Source organism: Castor canadensis, chromosome 11 (assembly GCF_047511655.1).
Source record: "Castor canadensis chromosome 11, mCasCan1.hap1v2, whole genome shotgun sequence".
In the NCBI taxonomy this organism is placed as follows: Eukaryota; Metazoa; Chordata; class Mammalia; order Rodentia; family Castoridae; genus Castor; species Castor canadensis.
The window spans coordinates 139,903,497-139,923,529 of NC_133396.1; the positions used below are offsets into that span (position 1 = coordinate 139,903,497).

Consider the following 20,033-nt stretch of genomic DNA (forward strand, 5'->3'; position numbering starts at 1 on the left):
GAATGTCTTGGAACATATCCCCTGGACAAAGGAGGACTGGGTACTGTAATGTTAGTTATATAAACTAAGTAGTAAACTCACATGTCCAAATTGTTGTGGCTTGCTCATTATCGATGAATACATGAGTTAAGACTTATAAAAGCATCTAGCTAAGGAACAGGGTGGTGCTCCCAACCTGGTGACTTGACTTTCACCTTGGTTTTTGTTTCGGGAGGTTGCTGGCCTGCTGAAGGGAGCAACTGCACACTGTGCAGATGGTGATTTTGCTAATTCAGGCCATGGGCTCCCTGTCCCTTTGATGCCCAAACATATGAAGAGAGTGGATGGTGATGAGGTGAGCACAGGGTAGGTGATGCAGAGGGTCTCAGACCCTCCAAGTGGCTCCCACCCATGCCCCATCTTCCCTTGTTCTCTGCTCCTCTCTTAGTTTTTCCTGTCTCTTTCCCTTTTCTCCCACCCTTGTCTCACTGTCCATCGAGGAGGCCTTAAGTTCACAATGCTCCTCACTAAGGTGGTGCTTGGTTTTGAACTCAGGGCCTTGAGCTTGCTAGGCAGGCGCTCTACCACTTGAGCCACACTCCCAGCTCCTGAGGTGGTTAACTTTTAAGATTGGGTGGGATAGAGCAATGGTTACTCTAATGGAAACCATCCAGTTCTGGAATTTTCCATGGTGTTGGGCAAGGTATAGTTGTCAATCTAAGGCTTCACTGACTCAGAGACCCAGACTGCCATCTGTGAGGGTTGCCCCATCAGCACCGGACATGGAGGCTGATGGGGAAAGCAGCATGGACAGGACTCCCCTCCAGGAGAGGATGTAAGTGGATGGAAGCCACTAAAGAAGGCAGTGATGTCCCCCCCTGAGCACATGGGTGTCATAAGGATTGGTTGACACACTGTCGTCTACCAAGTGTGGGCCTGTGTGGCTACAGGGCTCTCTTTTTTTCAATTGGGATAAAACACATAGCATTAGCCTTCAGTGTCATGGCTGAGAGTTTGGAATTTCAGGGTAGGACTCCACCACCCTTGACAAAGGGAAAAGCTGCCACCATTTTGTGTCCTGCCCTCAGCCCTAAACAGTGTCCACTCTCCTCTGAAGAAGCACTGAGCGACTGGCCATGCTGGGGTGCTTAGTACCCCAATATGGCCCCATCCAGGCCCCCTCACACTGAAGCCCATCAGAAACTGTCTGCATCTGTGCAGAAAAAGCCTTTGATAAGATCCAACACCATTTCATGATAAAAGCTCTAAGAAAACTAGGAATAGAAGGAAAGCACCTCAACATTATAAAAGCTATATATGACAAACCTACAGCCAGCATAATACTTAACGGAGAAAACCTGAAACCATTCCCTCTCAAATCAGGAACCAGACAAGGATGCCCGCCATCTCCACTCCTATTCAACATAGTCCTGGAATTCCTAGCCAGAGCAATTAGGCGAGAAGAAGGAATAAAAGGAATACAAATAGGTAAAGAAACTGTCAAAATATCCCTATTTGCAGACGACATGATCCTATACCTTAAACACCCAAAAAACTCTACTCAGAAGCTCCTAGACATCATCAATAGCTATAGCAAGGTAGCAGGATATAAAATCAACATAGAAAAATCATTAGCATTTCTATACACTAACAATGAGCAAACTGAAAAAGAATGTATGAAAACAATTCCATTTACAATAGCCTCAAAAAAAATCAAATACCTAGGTGTAAACCTAACAAAAGATGTGAATGACCTCTACAAGGAAAACTATACACTTCTGAAGAAAGAGATTGAGGAAGACTATAGAAAGTGGAGAGATCTCCCATGCTCATGGATTGGTAGAATCAACATAGTAAAAATGTCGATACTCCCAAAAGTAATCTACATGTTTAATGCAATTCCCATCAAAATTCCGATGACATTCATCAAAGAGATTGAAAAATCTACTGTGAAATTTATATGGAAACACAAGAGGCCACGAATAGCCAAGGCAATACTCAGTCAAAAGAACAATGCAGGAGGTATCACAATACCTGACTTCAAACTATATTACAAAGCAATAACAATAAAAACAGCATGGTACTGGCACAAAAACAGACATGAAGACCAGTGGAACAGAATAGAGGACCCAGATATGAAGCCACACAACTAAAACCAACTTGTCTTTGACAAAGGAGCTAAAAATATACGATGGAGAAATAGCAGCCTCTTCAACAAAAACTGCTGGGAAAACTGGTTAGCAGTCTGCAAAAAACTGAAACTAGATCCATGTATATCACCCTACACCAAGATTAACTCAAAATGGATCAAGGATCTTAATATCAGACCACAAACTCTAAAGTTAATACAGGAAAGAGTAGGAAATACTCTGGAGTTAGTAGGTATAGGTAAGAACTTTCTCAACGAAACCCCAGCAGCACAGCAACTAAGAGATAGCATAGATAAATGGGACCTCATAAAACTAAAAAGCCTCTGTTCATCAAGAGAAATGGTCTCTAAACTGAAGAGAACACCCACAGAGTGGGAGAAAATATTTGCCAACTACACATCAGACAGAGGACTGATAACCAGAATATATAGGGAACTTAAAAAACTAAATTCTCCCAAAACTAATGAACCAATAAAGAAATGGGCAAGTGAACTAAACAGAACTTTCTCAAAAGAAGAAATTCAAATGGCCAAAAAACACATGAAAAAATGCTCACCCTCTCTAGCAGTAAAGGAAACGCAAATTAAAACCACGCTAAGATTCCACCTCACCCCTGTTAGAATAGCCATCATCAGCAACACCACCACCAACAGGTGTTGGTGAGGATGCGGGGAAAAAGGAACCCTCTTACACTGTTGGTGGGAATGTAGACTAGTACAACCACTCTGGAAAAAAATTTGGAGGCTACTTAAAAAGCTAGACACTGATCTACCATTTGATCCAGCAATCCCACTCTTGGGGATATACCCAAAAGACTGTGACACAGGTTACTCCAGAGGCACCTACACACCCATGTTTATTGCGGCACTATTCACAATAGCCAAGTTATGGAAACAGCCAAGATGCCCCACCACCGACGAATGGATTAAGAAAATGTGGTATCTATACACAATGGAATTTTATGCAGCCATGAAGAAGAACGAAATGTTATCATTCGCTGGTAAATGGATGGAATTGGAGAACATCATTCTGAGTGAGGTTAGCCTGGCCCAAAAGACCAAAAATCATATGTTCTCCCTCATATGTGGACATTAGATCAAGGGCAAACACAACAATGGGATTGGACTTTGAGCACATGATAAAAGCGAGACCACACAAGGGAGGGGTGAGGATAGGTAAGACACCTAAAAAATTAGCTAGCATTTGTTGCCCTTAATGCAGAGAAACTAAAGCAGATACCTTAAAAGCAACTGAGGCCAATAGGAAAAGGGGACCAGGAACTAGAGAAAAGGTTAGATCAAAAAGAATTAACCTGGAAGGTAACACACACACACAGGAAATTAATGTGAGTCAACTCCCTGTATAGCCATCCTTATCTCAACCAGCAAAAACCCTTGTTCCTTCCTATTATTGCTTATACTCTCTCTACAACAAAATTAGAAATAAGGGCAAAATAGTTTCTGCTGGGTATTGAGGGGGTTGGGGGGGAGAGGGAGGGGGGAGTGGGTGGTAAGGGAGGGGGTGGGGGCAGGGGGGAGAAATGACCCAAGCCTTGTATGCACATATGAATTATAAAAGAAAAAAATAAACTAAATTAACAGGAAAGCTAAAAAAAAAAAAAAGAAAGAAACTGTCTGCATCTGTCACCCTGGCCTGAAAGGGACCACGTGGATGTGTCTTCAGGTGATCCTGGGCCCCAAACTCAAGGTCTTCTGTTCCCTTCCTCCCCATGCCTAAGCCCCTCCCTGGAGTTCTGAGGCAAGGGTGTAAGGGCTCCAAGGTGAGGGATAAAAGCAGCAGAAAGAGTGATTTTAGCCAGCAGGGTGACCCGGCATGTTCTGAAAAATATTTGCAGGGCAGAGGACATTGGTGTGATCTCGGTATCATTGCATGCATGTGTGGTAACAGGTGTAAGGAGCCTTGGTACAAACTATGAGGGTATGAGTTGGAATGACATCATTGCTCTTGCTCACTTGCAATTCCAAACGCCATACTGCATGGGTTTGAGGAAGTGAGCATCAGCCGGGGCTCACACAGGTAATGGAAGCTGTGCCTTCTGTCTGACCATGGCCACTTGGCCGCCAAGTCCCACCAGATGGGACAGGATGGCGGGGAGGAGTGTGTTCTCTGGAGCAGTAATTGGCTACTTGCTACATGAATGGCGGACTATGATAACCAGAAGTTATCACACACACGCCTGACCGTACTTCCTCCTGAGACCGCTTTCCCCGTGCCTTCAGTCTTTCCTCTGCCTCTCCATGGAGGTTTCCAACTGCCCAACCACAGAAAGGCTCAGCTTCCCCGACTTGGGCTTTGGCTTCTCCCCTCACACGGCACTGTAACTACGAGCTGTAACTCTACCCATATGGAAAAATTCCCACCCATTTATCTCTGCATAATTTACATTTTAATATCTCAGTGAAATACAGTGGAGTTTAATATAGAGCATAAATAATTGACCTATTTATAAACCGACGTGTTCCCTTGCTTCGATCTCCCAAAGCAACTCAACTTTTTAAACCTGACCTGGGACCTCTGGGGGGGAAGGAAGGAAGAAGCAAGGACATGCCCGCACTTGTGGTGGTCCTGAAGGTAAGGACCTCATCACCCAGCTCAGCCACCACTTCCCGTGCTCAGTCCTAGGGGAATCTGGGAGGTTGTCATAGTCCCAAAAGGAACATTGAGGTTCACTCAGAGCAGCCCTCATTTAGTGAATAAGAAAACCCAGGCTCAGGGAAGGTCAAAGTTTTCTGGTGGCTCCAGAGTCAGGGCTGTACAACCTTAACCTGTTATATTTTCTATTGTCACTGGGCTGTCACTAGAGACACATCACCTTTTAAAACCTTGGTGGAGAAAAGTCATAGAGCCATAGTGGCAGGAAATAACAGCAGTTGCTGTTGTCTTCATCAAGTGGAGAAGACACTCTCCCTTCCAGAGTCACAGGCAGGAGGCGAAAGGTACTAATAGCCAGAACAGGAGATGCAGAGGGTGTTGGTGCTTCCCCTCCCCGCCGCTGCCTGCTGCCTTCCACCCACCCTGCCCAACAGCTGTGGCCACTCAGTGCAGTTTTTTCATTGAGAATTCCTGGAAGCAAAAGCTACTGCGGAGGCCATGATGGAAGGATTTGAGAACACGCTGATTTTCTTGGAGAAGCGCATACATCACACGGACACACAGAGCGCTCAGCTCCTAGCGCAGATCCCAGCTCATGGCTAGTGTTTATTGGGTACCTACGATGTGTCTGTCATCTACTGGCCAGTAGGCTGACAATGGCAGGCTAGCATGAGACCCTGTTCTTAGAGCCTTATTCCAGTCCAACCTGGTAATCCCACCAACGCAAACCAAGGACAAGTAAGAATTAGATGTAACATGAGTCTGTGTAACTTTCCAGTTGTTCAGAGTAATGATTCCACTAAGTGGCCTGGCAGAGACGTTCTTAATGAGCAGATAAAGATGATGAGTGGATCAGGGCGGCTTAGGCCCCATTTATATTTCCCTGATTTGTCTGCTATGCAAATGACATGACTCTTCTGTTTGAAAAGAGTTCCTTCACCCAAGTCAGTAAACGCTCTTCATGAAATTTGTTTGCACAATTAATTAACGGCCGTGTTTAAGGTTCATTTGTTAGTGTGTCACAGCTTAATGTCAGAGCTCTTTGTCTTGGATTACAAGATTCTGGAGCAAAGCCCGTGAGCTATTTAACTTGTAGAGTTAACAGCTTTACAGCCACAGCAGGGGTATACAAGTGCCTTTATAAGCGAGAATGGGAATGACCACCGCCATGTTGGATTGGTGACAGTCCACCTGTACTTTGGTTGATTCTTCTCTTCCCAGACAAATATCCAAAGGGAAATACATGAACGTGAAGGGAAGGAAGAGGAGCCTTCCTTTCCTTCAGTCCCAGGAATGCCTCAAAAGAATGACAATGACTGGTTGGTGCCCAGCCTTCCTCCAATATCTGGAGATACTGAAAAATTCAGACAGGTGGATCAAGCAGCAACAGAGCAGGCTCTATAAAATTTGGGAGGGTTGTAACAAATTGGATGATGACGCAAACATAAGAGGGATTGTGGGAAAATGAGCTGAGCACAGGTCAAAGAAGGCTTACCTTTCTTGAGCCTCTCAGTGAGTGCTGTAGAGACTTCTTGTGTCCCAGGTTCCATTACTGGTGCCACCAAAAGAAACACTTGGCCAAATCCCTGCAGAGGAAAGGGAAGGTATGTGATCTCCATGAATTGTGGGCACTTGTGAAGAAGTTTGCTGATGTTCAGCTTTGGCTACCACTCCTGTGCTACAAATGCTGTGTCCTCCTTGGGATGCCCACTTAGCCTGGTCTAAAGATGACGGGCTGTGTGGGTCCATCACCACCATGCCATTGCCTGTGACTCTGAACAGCTTCGCTGAGATTCCTCCCTGGCCAAAGCAGACCAAATGCTGGCAATTTGGTGGAGTCATTAGAATTGTGATTTAGAAATAGACTAGTTTGTCTGGCCAGATGACCTTTTTTGTACAATAAAGGTGCAGCCTTCATTCTGTTATCCTCCATCTTCAAATTAAGTCTCTGTCTCTTACTCAGCACTGTTTCCCAAACCTTCTGCCCTCTCTCTCTGTCTCTGTCTCTCTCTCTGTGTCTCTGTCTGTCTCTCTCTCATACACACACATGTTTAGCTCATGTCACTAGGCCCTGTATTGTCTAGGTTTAGTTTTAACTCTGAATTTTACCTTGTTTGGTGTATAAACTAATACCATAAAAAATGAAAGAATTCTGTGTACTTTTTTGTAGGAATTCTTTTCCTTTCTATATTCATTAGCATTTTTAGGGTAGAAGTCATTCATTTACTAGCTCCTTGTGAGGCTGTATGGAAGAGAAAGACATCCTGTTCAATTGATGTTCTGGTTACAAGTTGAGGACAGCAATGAGACTTTTTAAATTAAAATAAGACTTTTTAAAAAGTGCTAATGTAGCCATTATTCATTTATTCAACAAGGAGAAAGAGCAAGTCTAGCTCTCTCTTATTCAGTAAGTGATTCCAGGTCATATCAAGGAGAAAAATCTCATGCCTTCCAGCCCACCAAGGTTCAGGTTATTTAAACAGAATGCAAATTACCCCGTGCCTCTTTATCATTTCCTCCCTCCCCCATTCAAAAGCTCTATCAGAGGAGAGCAGAGACGTGAGCCAGACTTTAAATTTTATTTCAAGAATATATGAAATAAAGAACTCAATTGTGGTGGAAAATTCTGGATCCTAGCAGTCACTCACCTTAACTGTTCATCTTAAACACTAAAGACAGGAAAAGTGAATTGTGAGTTCTGTGCTATTTGGGAGTGCTGTTGGGGAAAAAAAAGAAAGAAAAACACCATAAATAATACATACACGTGCATCACCGTAGCTAGCCTGATAGCTTCGTAAATTAAATTGTTAGCTCTTCAGGGAAATTACTCCTGTGACCTTCGGCTCCCTAATTACAGTTATGAATTTCTGTGCTCAGTTGATTTTGGTTGCGTCTGTTCAACTCCTGGATTCAGGTGGTTGGTTGGGATTTTTTCCCTTTCTGTCTTTATTATTTTGATCCCTCCTTCATTGTGTACTTCAAGAGGAAGAAGACTTGGGGACTTTAACCTTGAGCCTGACTTTCCTCCTGGCTGCAGAGATTTCCTCCCAGGGCGGGCCTGCACCTGTCTGTCGTCTACACTGTGAGGTAGAGAGTTAGGAGTAAGCAGCCTTCATTAGATCAGATTCCTGATAGGATGGCACCTACTAGGGGTGAAGAACTCAGTTCTGGCTTTTCTGGCTTGAGCCAGAGCAAACTGGGCAGAAGAACCTGAGGCACACAGGGAGGATCGTTTGTTACTGCACCCAGATCTTCTTGCCTTGTACCCCAGCTCTGTCGTGATAGCTCTCATGGTAGGTGATGAGAAAGAAGATTTTATATCCCATTTCTTCCTGAAGCTTTTGCATTTCCAGCTCTTGTCTGCTTCAGATGAGAGCTGAGGTCTTCTGAAAAGTTTCAGGGATGTGAAGCCATCCAGACTTGAATCTGTAAGCATCTTCCAGAAATCTATAGACTCTGTAGCATCTTCCTTAAGAAATACCTGTGGGCAAGCCAGAATTCAGTTCCCTGTGTTTCTAGAGAAATGTCTCTGGCAGTTCCCCAAGTATGCTTTCAACTTGTTGGGAGAAGATGTTGTTTTCATCTTTGTACCCCTCAGGTGCCAGCTTAAATACGGAAAGGACACCCCATAAGTGTTGTTGAATCCTTTTCTATAGTTCAGTCCTGATTGGACATTGAGGACCACAAAGGCTCCATCCTTCAAGGGAACTATGAGAATGACACACAGCCACCAAGAGCACGTAACTGACGAGACCCCACTGGCCATCGGCCCCACTTACTCCGTCCCTAGGTGTGAGTTACACTGGCAGAGTTTCATGGGAGGCGGTGATGCCTCACTGGAGCCTGGTGCACAGCAAATACTGTCCACATGTGTAGAGTTTTCTTAAAGAACATCTTGTCCACCCTGTCATTTCATATGTCCACCAAGAGGAAGCAACGTCAGCACCCATTTCTGGGTCAGAAATTTAAATTCATTTTAAGAGAGTCCATCTTTTTCACCCATTTTGTGACTTTTGGCCTCAATTCTACTAGCTGTGTCTTTTTAGGTAAATGACGATGGGAGGGTGGGGGGGTGAAGATGGAGGAGGGGGAAGAAGAGGAGGAGACTTTTTAAAAGCTAGCAACTTTTCCCATAGTTAAAGGATAGTCTTTTAGCCTCTTGGAGCACTTGTAATCCCTAGTTAGCATCTAGACTTACGGAATGAAAACATGAGATAACAATGAGGAAATTCTCTCTGGAGTAAATGTCACTGCTCACTTAACCAAAGGGCAATAAGATGGATTTTAATGCCAGCACAGGACTTTTTATCACTCTTTGTCCACAGCCATCCTTTATGAAACTCAGCACAAAGATATAATTACCAATGTCAAGAGCAGTAGGTGTGTCTCCACCACCATTTCTAGCACGGTCTCTTCCTGTGTCTTCCTCTTGCAAATGGCTAAAAGGAAAATTAATTGTGATTTGCTATAATTATCTCATTACATGGGATTGAGAGCAGGTTTCAGAAAAGACAGCAAGTCCAAACCGCAGAGCACACTGGGAAGTTCTCCTTTGTGTGTCACACAAGGGCAGGAATGCTGTCCTGGCTTCACTGGGGAATCGCATACAAATTCCTTTCCAATGCTTCCTCGAGCTGAAATGTATCATCAGGGAAGAAGAAAAGCATTCTGATACATTCTTCAAAGCAAAATGCATTTTTCTGCAGGTTGTTGAATGGTTTCTGAAATAAATATCCTGGCTACTCAGAGCCACGCTGACGTTAAGCCTCCATGGTCCTTCATGTCACCGTACACAGGTCCATCTTAGCTCTGCTCTCCAGCCTGCAGTGCTGGCTTCTGAATGCCAACACTGGGATGAAAGATGAAAACAAGCAGAAATCGAATGGTTACAGTAGCTTTCAGAGAGTGCTGGGAGCACAGTCCCTTCCGAGTCTCCATCCTGGTCCCTGCTTTGGGTTCGGCACAGATAGGAAAGTCCACCTGTAGCTCAGCCGAGTTCTCTTTACCAACAATGAAGGTTAGGTGGAGCCACTGGCGGAGCAGTGTACCAGCTGTGCCTAACCAGAAGGGTTTATTTCTCCTTTATCAGTGATGGTAAAAGCAGTCTGCTTATCACCACTAGTATCTTAGTCTGTCTATCCAGATCTGGTCCTCCATAGCCGGCAATCACAACAGCACACTGGAGTGCCCCTTCCTCCAGGCAGTGCTCCCAGCCTCACCTTCCCACTGGCCAGGCTTGGGGGCCCGTGTGGCTCCTGACCCCCTGAGCTCCTGTTCCTGCAGTCCTCACCCTGGGGGTCACTGGGTGCAGTGTCCCACATCTGTCCAAGGAGGGTCCCTCTCTTCTCTGCGTGTGCCCTGCTCTGTCCCCAGCACAGACTTCCTTCCTTACCCACTGGCCACCTCACTTCATTCTCATTGTCCCGTGGGATGGCTGACTTCCTTCTGAGTCTTCAGGCTGCTACAGGACGGGGTGTTGGTTCACACTTTTCCATCTCCCCCAGAATGCTCAGCTGTGTGTGAGGCAGCACTGTTTCTGGGTGCCATTTGTTTCCCACGTGTGAACAAGGGTTCATGTGCTGGAAACTTTGTCCTCAGTGTAGTTATGTTGACAGGTGGTGGAGCCATTAAGAATGGGGCCTAATGGAAGGTGACAGGTCATGGGGTCACCACCATAGGGAGGGATTAACAGAGCTCTCTTAGAACCTCAGTTATGTCCCTCTAGAGTGAATGATGAAAGAAAAAAAAAGAGGAGCTTGGCCCTTGAATCTCTGGCTGGTGTCTCCTTGTGTCAACTTTCCCTCTCACACACACCCATCATGATGCCACTCTCCATGTTGTGTAGCCAGGAGGTCCTCATCAGAGCCAAGCAGATCCTGGCACCATGCTTTGGACCGCCACACTGTTTGAGTGAGATAAACCTCTTTACTTCATAAAGTACACTAGCCTCTAGCATTCTCATGTGGCAATAGAAAACAGAATGAGACAGGAAGACAGAACTCCCTGAATTGAAACACACTAAATATAGAGTACAACAGAGCCCTATATGATTTTCCCTCTGCTTTTGCCACTCATTTATCACCACTCATCTGTGCGGCCACGTGTTCGTTCACAGGTACACATCTTCTGCGTGCCAGTTACTGAGGGGGATGCTCACATTTGTGAAAAACCATCTCTGCCCTTAAGGATCCCAGAAACTGGTACTAAAGAGTTAAAAATCATCCTCTAGGTAGAAAACTAACACCAGGAGTACCTATTATGACATGATCGTGGCAGATAAGGCTGAAATTTATGCGAGGTAATTGGCTTCCTGGCGCGCTTTCTCTGTGTTCCTTTTCCGAATATCACAGCACCAACAACACTGCGCAGCATCGTGATCTCAGCCGCGGGCAGTCGGGGCGGGCTGTGTCTCTATTGCGTCCTCATCATTGGTGCTGTGCGGGCAGCCGCCCAGCCGTGAGTCCAGGTCGCGTGCGGAACACTCGTGTCCACACAGATGCTTTCTCGGAGGAACTCACTCGTCCTTTGCTATGAACTTATGTGAGAGCCGAGCAAGGACCTTGTTCAAGGTCAAATGAGAGCTGTCTACTCTTCCATCCCTGGCCAGCCTGTGGTCATGCTGCTTTTCCCACTAAGGGGAGACCCAGTGCCTCTCAAAATGCCAGTGCCGTTTCCAAGTCTCCTTTGGGAACGTCCCTGGGACTGTCTGGGGGTGCCCCAAGGACAGGTGATGTCCTAAGGTTATCTTGGATAACAGGAGTCCTTGAAAGCTGTGCAGTCTGGAGTGAGGACGGGAGGAGGCGGGTAGAGGAGGGATTACTTAGATGCCTTGGGTGTTTAAGCAGCAGAAACTGAAACTGTCAGATAGCACAAATGACAGGGTACAGGTGTGTCTTGGGCCAGGCCATAGAAAGGCCGGGAACAGCAGGATCTGGGATCTGCGGGGCACCCAGAGCCCTTCTCTTCTTGTCTCTTATCTGTGCTTCTCTCTGCCAAGATGGCTTCATTCTTCACTTCAGACCAGCTTTCCCTCAGCTGCGGATCGCCCAGAGGTGTCCTGCCCACCAGCTGCCACCAAAAGACAGACAGGCTTTGGCCTCAAAACCCCCAGGATGGGCTCAGATCACTCTGGAATGGATGCCAGGAATTGGTTGCTCCTGCTGAGTGGCAGGATTGGAGCGAGGGACAGAGCACATTCCAGGGGGAGGGGAAGGTCTGCCCCACCAGGAAGCCAGGCCGTGTGGTGTGTGACATGTAACGTGCACCTGTGCAGGTGTTTGCTGAGCACTTACTGTGTGCCCTTGAAAGCAGGATTTGGGAGCATTCCTTTTGGACTGCTTACTTCACACTCAGTGCTGTCTAGGAGAGCAGTGGCCTGTGGAGTCACAGGGCCTGGAGAACAGGGATGGCATGCAGATTTGTCCCGGGAGGGACAGAGAGAGCACTGTGAAGAAAGCCAGGGACCCTCCCACTCCCCACAGCATGAGCACGCACTGTGTCCAGAGAGGCAAAAGTATAACCCTGACTCTGAGCACTGGGGGCTGGGGCACTGGCTCTGGGTGGATGTATTACATTGCCTGGGTTTTGCTTGCTTGCTTGGTTGGTCTGGTAGCCCAGGCTGGCCTTGAACTCTCCATCCTCTCACCTTAGCTTTGCTAGTGCTGGGATTACAAATGTACACCACGATGCCTGGCCATAGCTTCCAGTTAATGCTGACTGCAGTCTGCTTCCTCTGTGGAACAAGTGTTGAATAAACATGCATGAAGTTTAGCCAGTAATCTTTACAAAAATGTCGTTTCTTTGTCTCCCTCCCTCCCACCATGGCTCACCACTACTGTCCCATTTCCTGAGCAGTGTGGAACTCACAGCCAGCTGGGCCCCGTTTCCCTAATTAACCCAGCCTCTAGTCACACTCTAACACACCCACCTGGAACAAAGTGGTAAGGGGCAGCTGTCTCCATCGTGTGTCACCCAAGAACGCTCACAACTGACACTTCAAGTGCCCAGGCAGTGCGTGTGAGATCCCTGCTGTGCAGTGACAGCTCAAAAACATTTTTAGATTTCTAGATCTTCCCAAATAACTTGGATAACATCAGTAATTGGCACTCATGTATATTATTCTCCTGCTAGCAGAAAATCTGAACAAGTCCATCAGTTTTAAGTGGACTTGAAGCCAGCAGGTCCCTGCTCTCCTCCTTCACTTGCTGTGTGACCCTGGGGAAGATACTAGGTTTCTTCCTTAAGCTCCACAGCTGCAGAATGGGACACCTGGTCATAGTCCTCACGGGGTAATCATGAGGCTTCAGGAGCTGTGCTGGAGAAAGTGACACAAGACCTGGTCAGGGTCTGAGGGAAGCCTCTACCATCTGCGCCAGGAGCTCAGGGCTGCGGTGAGACGATCCAGATCAGGACAGGCTGGATGACCTTCCTGAAGCTATGTGGGCACACACATGGTAGACACCTGCTAAAGAGATGGGGGTCGGGGGGGGGTGCAGAGTTAGGTCTCAAACTAGATTTAAAGTCATGGAGGAGGAGCACAGTGAGATGCGGACTGAGTGCAGCCTCAGAGGATGGCCCTCTGGCTGCAAAGGCCTCCACAGCCAAGGAAGCAAGGGGTAGACACTGAGGGATGCGGTCCCTAACAACTTCGGGATGCAGGAGGAAGAAATCTGCCCTGGATACCTACTGGTGCCCTTGCTTCTTAGAGAACTGGGGTCCCAGGATCAGAGCTGGAACAGGATGGAGCCTCCTCATTCCTGCCTCTCCATTGCAGAAGCTGCTCCTGCCTCCAGCTGTAACTCTTCCAGCTGCAAAGAGGACACCCTTCCGCTCCCATGGGCTGTTGACCTGCCCCAGCCATGCCCTCCCCATCTCCCTCCTGGGCTCTCAATGCACCCTTGTTCTTCAGGCCTCAGCATGGATGCCCTCCCTCTGAAGTTCCCCACCCTCTGTGGCTTTTGCTGGCCCCCAGTACCCTGGGCTCAGCTCCAACACACCATTCATTTTGCTGAGTTGGGTTCTCCCTCCTTTCCTCCAGCACTGAGCACTCTGAAGACCACACACTGTGCCCAGGTCTCTCCCAACACATGGAAGGCGTTGAATAAGCGTTTGCTCCCTCAGGCTTGGAGCTCCTGTGGCCTCAATGGGGGAGGCCACTGTGTTGTCCTTATCCCACCTGTCCTTTCTGCATGTTGCTCTGAGCCCCTCCAACCCTGTTTACTTCAATAATAACCCAATGCTTGAACAAGACACATTTATTTGCAAGCTTGGCAAAATACATGGCACTGTCACCCAGAGACCCTCAGTCCCCATGTGTCATCCCCCCACACCTGGTGATAAGGGACAAGGGTTAGTTAATGCATTTTGTGTCTGGGCAATTTAGTGTGGCAGAATCGGTCCTTGGATCCTCAATAGGTGTCAGGTGGAATTCCTACCAGACTGTATAAGAAAAATATCCCGGCACAAAACTCCACTCCCTGCACACTGGCGTGTGTTTTCTGTCTTTGTGTATTCAGCCTCAGGATACCGAGGTTCAAGTCAGGAATTCTGTTCTTCCTACTAACTTCTGTTTTCATTACAATGAGTGATGCTGGTTTGGGATTTGTTCTTGGGTTGGTCTGTTTTTCTTCAATCAACATTTTCAAAGTTTTGGCTCAGATAATAAGTTTTAATGTCACCTCCTATGCTGCTGGATTAGGTCTTTTGCACCTGCTTATCTGTCCATCTGCCCTGGTCTCCTCCAGAGTTAAATGTCTATTTCCCAGAGTTCGTTGGCCTGGAAAAGGGCAACTCCACTCTTGGCCCAGCTCCTGTGTCCCCTGCCCTGGTCCTTATGTGCCTCTCCATGCAAGTCCTGTGTTGTGTGAAAAAGGGGCCACACTACTCAGCCTGCTGCATTTATTCACCTGAGAACACAACTGCTCCTTCAGCTGCTTTAAGCACCTTTGAGCACCTACTGTTTGCCAGGGAATTTCTCCTGGTTGAAATGAGACCCAGACACACCCAAGACATCCATAGGTCTTGTCTCAATGGGGTTCTCATTGTGTGAAGAGAGGGGGCAGATTGTTGAGTTACACGGGACATTGCTCTGGACAACTTGCACTTCTTTTCTGTGAAATAACAGTCTAGCTACCATTTGACTCCATTTTAATTCTGCCACTATTTGTGGAGGTGGCTCTGAGATTCAGAGATCACCAGAAGTGAATCCTTCTAGGACACTCTGCTCCTAATTACATTAGGAGAGAAGCAAAGAGGAGTCTTGGAGTCATGGAGTTTCCTGGGGACGTGTAAGTTTCAGGAAATGAATACCTGTCAGCCTGTCAGTCTCCCCTTCCCGAGGAACCTGATGTGTGGATGTCAGTTTCCTACACCTGCTGTCAGCAGGGCTGTCTCCTCTGAAGCCAGCCTTCCTTCTAGGCCTGCTGGTTGTCATTCTTACCCCTTCCTCCAGTCCTGAAAAGGTTCTGTCTATTTGTTCTGACCTCTAAGAGGAGCTGTGCTAGGGACAGGCCCATTCTCGTCCCAAGGGACATGTGGCTATCAGCAGCCAGTGCAGATGCCAGCAATGGGGAGGGAAGTCAGAGCACCTTATAGGCAGGGTGAGTGCTGCGCCCCGCCCCCACCAGTCCTGCTAGTCCTGGGTGCCCAGAGAAGCTGTGGTGTTTTCAGCCTTGGTGGCTGTTTATCAAGAGGGCCACTGGGCAGACAGCAGGCAGTGCTGAAACCCAGCAGCACCAAGCAGCTTTATCTCCATCCAGGCTTCTTCCTCATGAAAACAGGCTCGCGCCCACAACTTGACAGTATGTAGGCAGGTGGAAGAGGGAGCTGGCCATCTGCGGACCAGCCTAGGAAGCCGCAGAGAGGGTGAAGCCATTTGGGGTGTGTGCCGCTCCTCTCCCTGTCCCTGTCCTGTCTTGGGGAGAAGAGTAAACCTGACGTGAGAAGGGCAAGGACATCAGCACACAGAAGCAGGTTGTGCTCCAGCTAAGCATGGTGTAGGCGCACTCTGTGAAGACGACCAGGGAGCTCCAACCTGGGCTTGGCCTCAGTAGTGACCCAGCAGAAAAGGGGATGGTGCAATAGAGATAATAGCTAATACTGCTGAGTACAGCTGAAGTACCAGCATTAGCTCATTTACATAGGCAGTCATTTGTATAATCAACTCATTTGCATACACAAGCATTTACACATCAATTTATTTGTGCTCACAATACATTTACATACCCACTCGTTTGCACACAAAGCATATTCACGTACATCAATGCATTTACATACACAGCACATTTCCACAAACCCACTCATTTACATACATGTTTTTTACACACCAATCCTTTGCATATAATACATTTGCATACACCAGCTCATTTACATATGTAATACATCATATACCAACTCACTTATCCAGATAATACATCACTATTCACGAGCTCACTCACGTCACACACACAGTGCATTTGTATGTATTGCTTATTTGCATACACACTACATTTGCATACCTGAACTTATTTAAATCATCTCTTTTGCTGATGAGAAAACAGACCGCAGAGCCATGCGGCAGGGGTCAGGCAGGTCAGCTCTGACCCCAGAGGCTGAGCTCCTGACAGCTCTGTGTGTGCTCACTTGTGCTCCTCTGATGGCTGGGCGTGGCTCAGTCACACATCTGCGCACAGCCTAACGTCTGTCATGTGTGCAGGATGCCTCGGGCAACCTGATCCCCCAGCATCCCTGCTGGGAGCGGGCAGAGTGTGCCCCCAGCCCTCCTGTGTGATTCCAGAGCCTTCCCTGTCCTCTGCCGCTTGCCCTCTACTGTGGGATGTCAGTGAGCCCTTCTCGCCACTGCGGCCAGCCCCAGACAAGCTGGGAGCTGAGGTCCTTCTGGCTGTTGGGCTCCTTCCCACCCTTTTCTTCCCTTGACCCCTTCCTCTTACTTCCAGCCTCCCACCCCCGAAGCCACAGGCTCTTCCTCAGTTTCCCATTCCTTCACTGCCCTGCAGGTTATGGCAAATTAGACAGTTGTGCTCACTGGATGAAATATTTTCTGAAGTGAAAATATGAAGTAGTGAACGAATGAATGAATGAACACGAAATGCATAAGTGCAGATGCTCATGCTGACATTTTTTTAAGAAGAAAAAATCAGAAGTTAAGGGTGAAAAATCTTATCGCTTGTTTTCTCCAAAGCTGGTTTGCCAGTGAAGTCACTGACTGCCTCCTCCAGCACACGGGGACAGGAGCAGTGCTGTCCTGAAGATTGTAGGCGGTGCTCATGTGTGCAGGGTTCCCGGACAGGATGGCCTTGCCCCGCCAGGACTCGGGGTCAGAGGGAGCATTGGGCAGCTCCTGGCTTAGGGCACGGTCAGCGGATTTGACTGCCAGGCCAGACTGGAGAAGAAAGCAACCCACAGAGGCAGCCGAATGCTTCCTTGGAGCCAGGTAGATGTGGACGGGTAAACGAGGTCTCAGGAAGCTCTTCCTGCCCTGACTTCCATGCTCTGAGGCGTGGGAGTTTCGTGAGTCACCACTTCTGCTTTCCTCAGGAGCCATTTCGAGGCTTCTGGTTTGGATATTCTTTCAGTGTCCAGTGGTGGGCAGAGCAGTGCCCTGGAGTCCTGCCTTCCTAGTGGGAGACTTGCCTGTTGCAGCCACCCTCCCCCTGGGGCTCCTGTCCCAGGAAGGGCTGCGTAGGTCTCAATGGAGAGACAATGGCTTGAAGTGCCTTCCCCACCCCAACCAAATGCTGACACTTTACCATAGCCTCCAGTGGCACACAGGGATCTGTTCACTAGCTTGCCATTACTATAACAAGATAACTGAGAGCGCCATCTTAAAAAGAGGAAAGGCTCATTTAGGCTCCTGGTTTCATGGGTTTCAGTCTGTGAAAGGCAGCTTGTTAGGGCAGGAGTGTGTGGCAGACTTTGTGGTAGCCAGGAGGAAAAGAGAAAGAAAGAGGGGCCAGGGTTCCACAGTGCCCTTCAAGGGCATGCCACCAAAGACCTGAAGACCTCCCATTAGGCCTCATTTCTTAAAGGTTCCACCACCTCCCAACAGCACCATGGACCTCAGGGGGACACTTATCCAAACCATAGTAAGGGATGTCCATTGGCCAGAATATGGGTCTTACGCAGGGGCTCTGGTTGGGAAGGTTCTCTCACTCCCCAAACCCAGCCACATTGGGTTTTGGGGGTCCGCCATGAAAAACTGAATGACTGAGTTCAAGGCTGAGTGGCTTCTGTTAGCTAAGTCCTCAAGTTTTGGAGTGTTGTGAAGCTGGATCTCAGGAGAAAACCCCTTCCTCTTTGATTACTAGAGGACAGGGAGGACAGAGTGGAGGGGACATGCTGTCTCTGCTACAGTTTAAAGGAGGACTTTCCCCCAAAGACCCATACCATGAAGGCATGGTCCCTACCTTAGCACTATTGGGAGGTGGGGGAGCCTTTGAGGGGCGGGCCTAGTGGGAGGTGCTAAGGTCATTGAGGGTGGGGCCTGGTAGGAGGCACTTAGGTCATTGGGGGCGTGCCCTTGAAGAGGATTATGGCACCCTGGTCTAGTTCTGTTTGTATTTGTTTCTTGGTCATGTGGTCTGGTACTTCTGCCGCCATGTCTGGTGGTTTTACCACCATCCCACACTGCTTCAAGATAAACCGTGCTGACTGGTGACAGATCTTCCCAGTTAAGAAAAGTGATTTGCTCCCTAGTCCGAGGAGCAGGGATGTCAGGTTTCCAGACAGACAGAATCAGCCTATCATCCCTGACCCACCGTTCTCTCACAGGTGATGACAGGGTGGGACCTGCTCCCACAGCTCCCCACTGACTGGCTTCTCTGGAGAGTTGTGTCCGTTAGTCTTGGTAGGCTATGGAAACTTCACTTGAGTGACAGGACAAATGGAGCCTCCCTCGTGATTTTAGAAATGACACCATAGTTCAGGAGAGCAGCCCTTCTGGCCAACTCAGGGTATAGGAAGTCCACTGCAGCCGGCACTTCTGAGGCTAGAAGTTTCAGGGCCTCTTCAGGGTATTTATAGATTCCTTTGGGAGCCTGTAACCCATGCCCCGTTAGGACACTCACCCTTCTCTGCAGAAGTAGGAAATGGTTTCCTGGTGAAAATCACGCTGTAAGGGCCAGCCTTCAAAGAAGGGCTACTGTCAGAGGGACCAAGTGTCCAGATGACAGAGTGTGTGGTCGCTTCCCTCTTCACGTGGCCTGGGTTGACATGAGACAAGATGGTTCTGGCCTCTCCAATGCAGAAGTCTGTTAGAACAGTGTCCTCAGAGACTAGCCTTTATCTGCCAGGTATGACAAGTGTGTCAAGTACCCATGAAACCCAGGTATCACCCTGCTTTGCAAAGGCTGCAAGACCCGGGGCTATGCACCTGTTCCCAGGACAGGCTGCACTTGCTCAGTCCCACAGAACTGTTTTCACCCCGCATGGGATTTTTTTACCTCTTGTTGTTTGGCCTGGCCGGGGGTGGCAGTGAGTGATCTCTTTTGAAGATAGGAGGAGATGGATGATGTTTCACATTTCAGACACTGAGGACATCAAAGTTCTGGCAGTCCATCACTTGTCCCTGTCAGAGACAGAGGTGCCCCTGTGCCAGGTGTGGCTGGTTTGCGGGGTGACTCTGGAAGGGAGGCAGGGCACACTTCCATTGTTCCCTGAGCTGTTCTGAGGCATGGGCACCTGCCTATACTGCTGGCTGTGGCCTTTGCTGATCTGAGAGGACACCTCTGGGTTGTCCCCACCTTTCCTCCCCATGCTTACTGCTTGTCTCAAGGCACATGGGAGTGTTGGTATGACAATTGTTTGAAAGTCCCTTAAATATTAACACTTAGCATGACCATAGACCAAGAGGGCATTGATTTCTAAGGGTTTGGGGGAAAGGGAATTGTGAGTTGCTCCTAACAGGCATAGGACTTTTTTTAGGGGTGATGAGAATATTCTGGAATTAGATAACTTGTTGCACATTGTGGTAAATACACTTTTTAAAAGCCCACTGATTTGTTCTGGTTCAAATGGTTAGAGTAGGAAACTCTATGTTATGTGAATTTTATCCCCCAGAAAAATAAAATCAAAATTTTAAACAAAACTAAATATTCAATCTCATCTCCTGGAAGGAAGCATCCCAGAAATGCTATTCGTTCCGTCCCATATCATTCCTTTCTAGTATGTGCTGTCTGTGTTGTTTATTGGACTCTATGAAATGCCCATCTGACCAAAAGCTAGTCAAGTTTTAGGGAATTGGGCAGCCTGGGCATTTGCTGTGCGGAAATGCCTGGGTTGCTGCTGGGAAGGACA

General features: G+C 47.8%; 1 protein-coding gene across 3 annotated transcripts in view; it reads left to right on the forward strand.

The window, feature by feature from the left end:
• The window catches only part of Kif26b (kinesin family member 26B), a 402,766-nt gene that overhangs the window by 288,760 nt on the left and 93,973 nt on the right, over positions 1–20,033 (forward strand). The gene's annotated exons all lie outside the window — the stretch shown is intronic.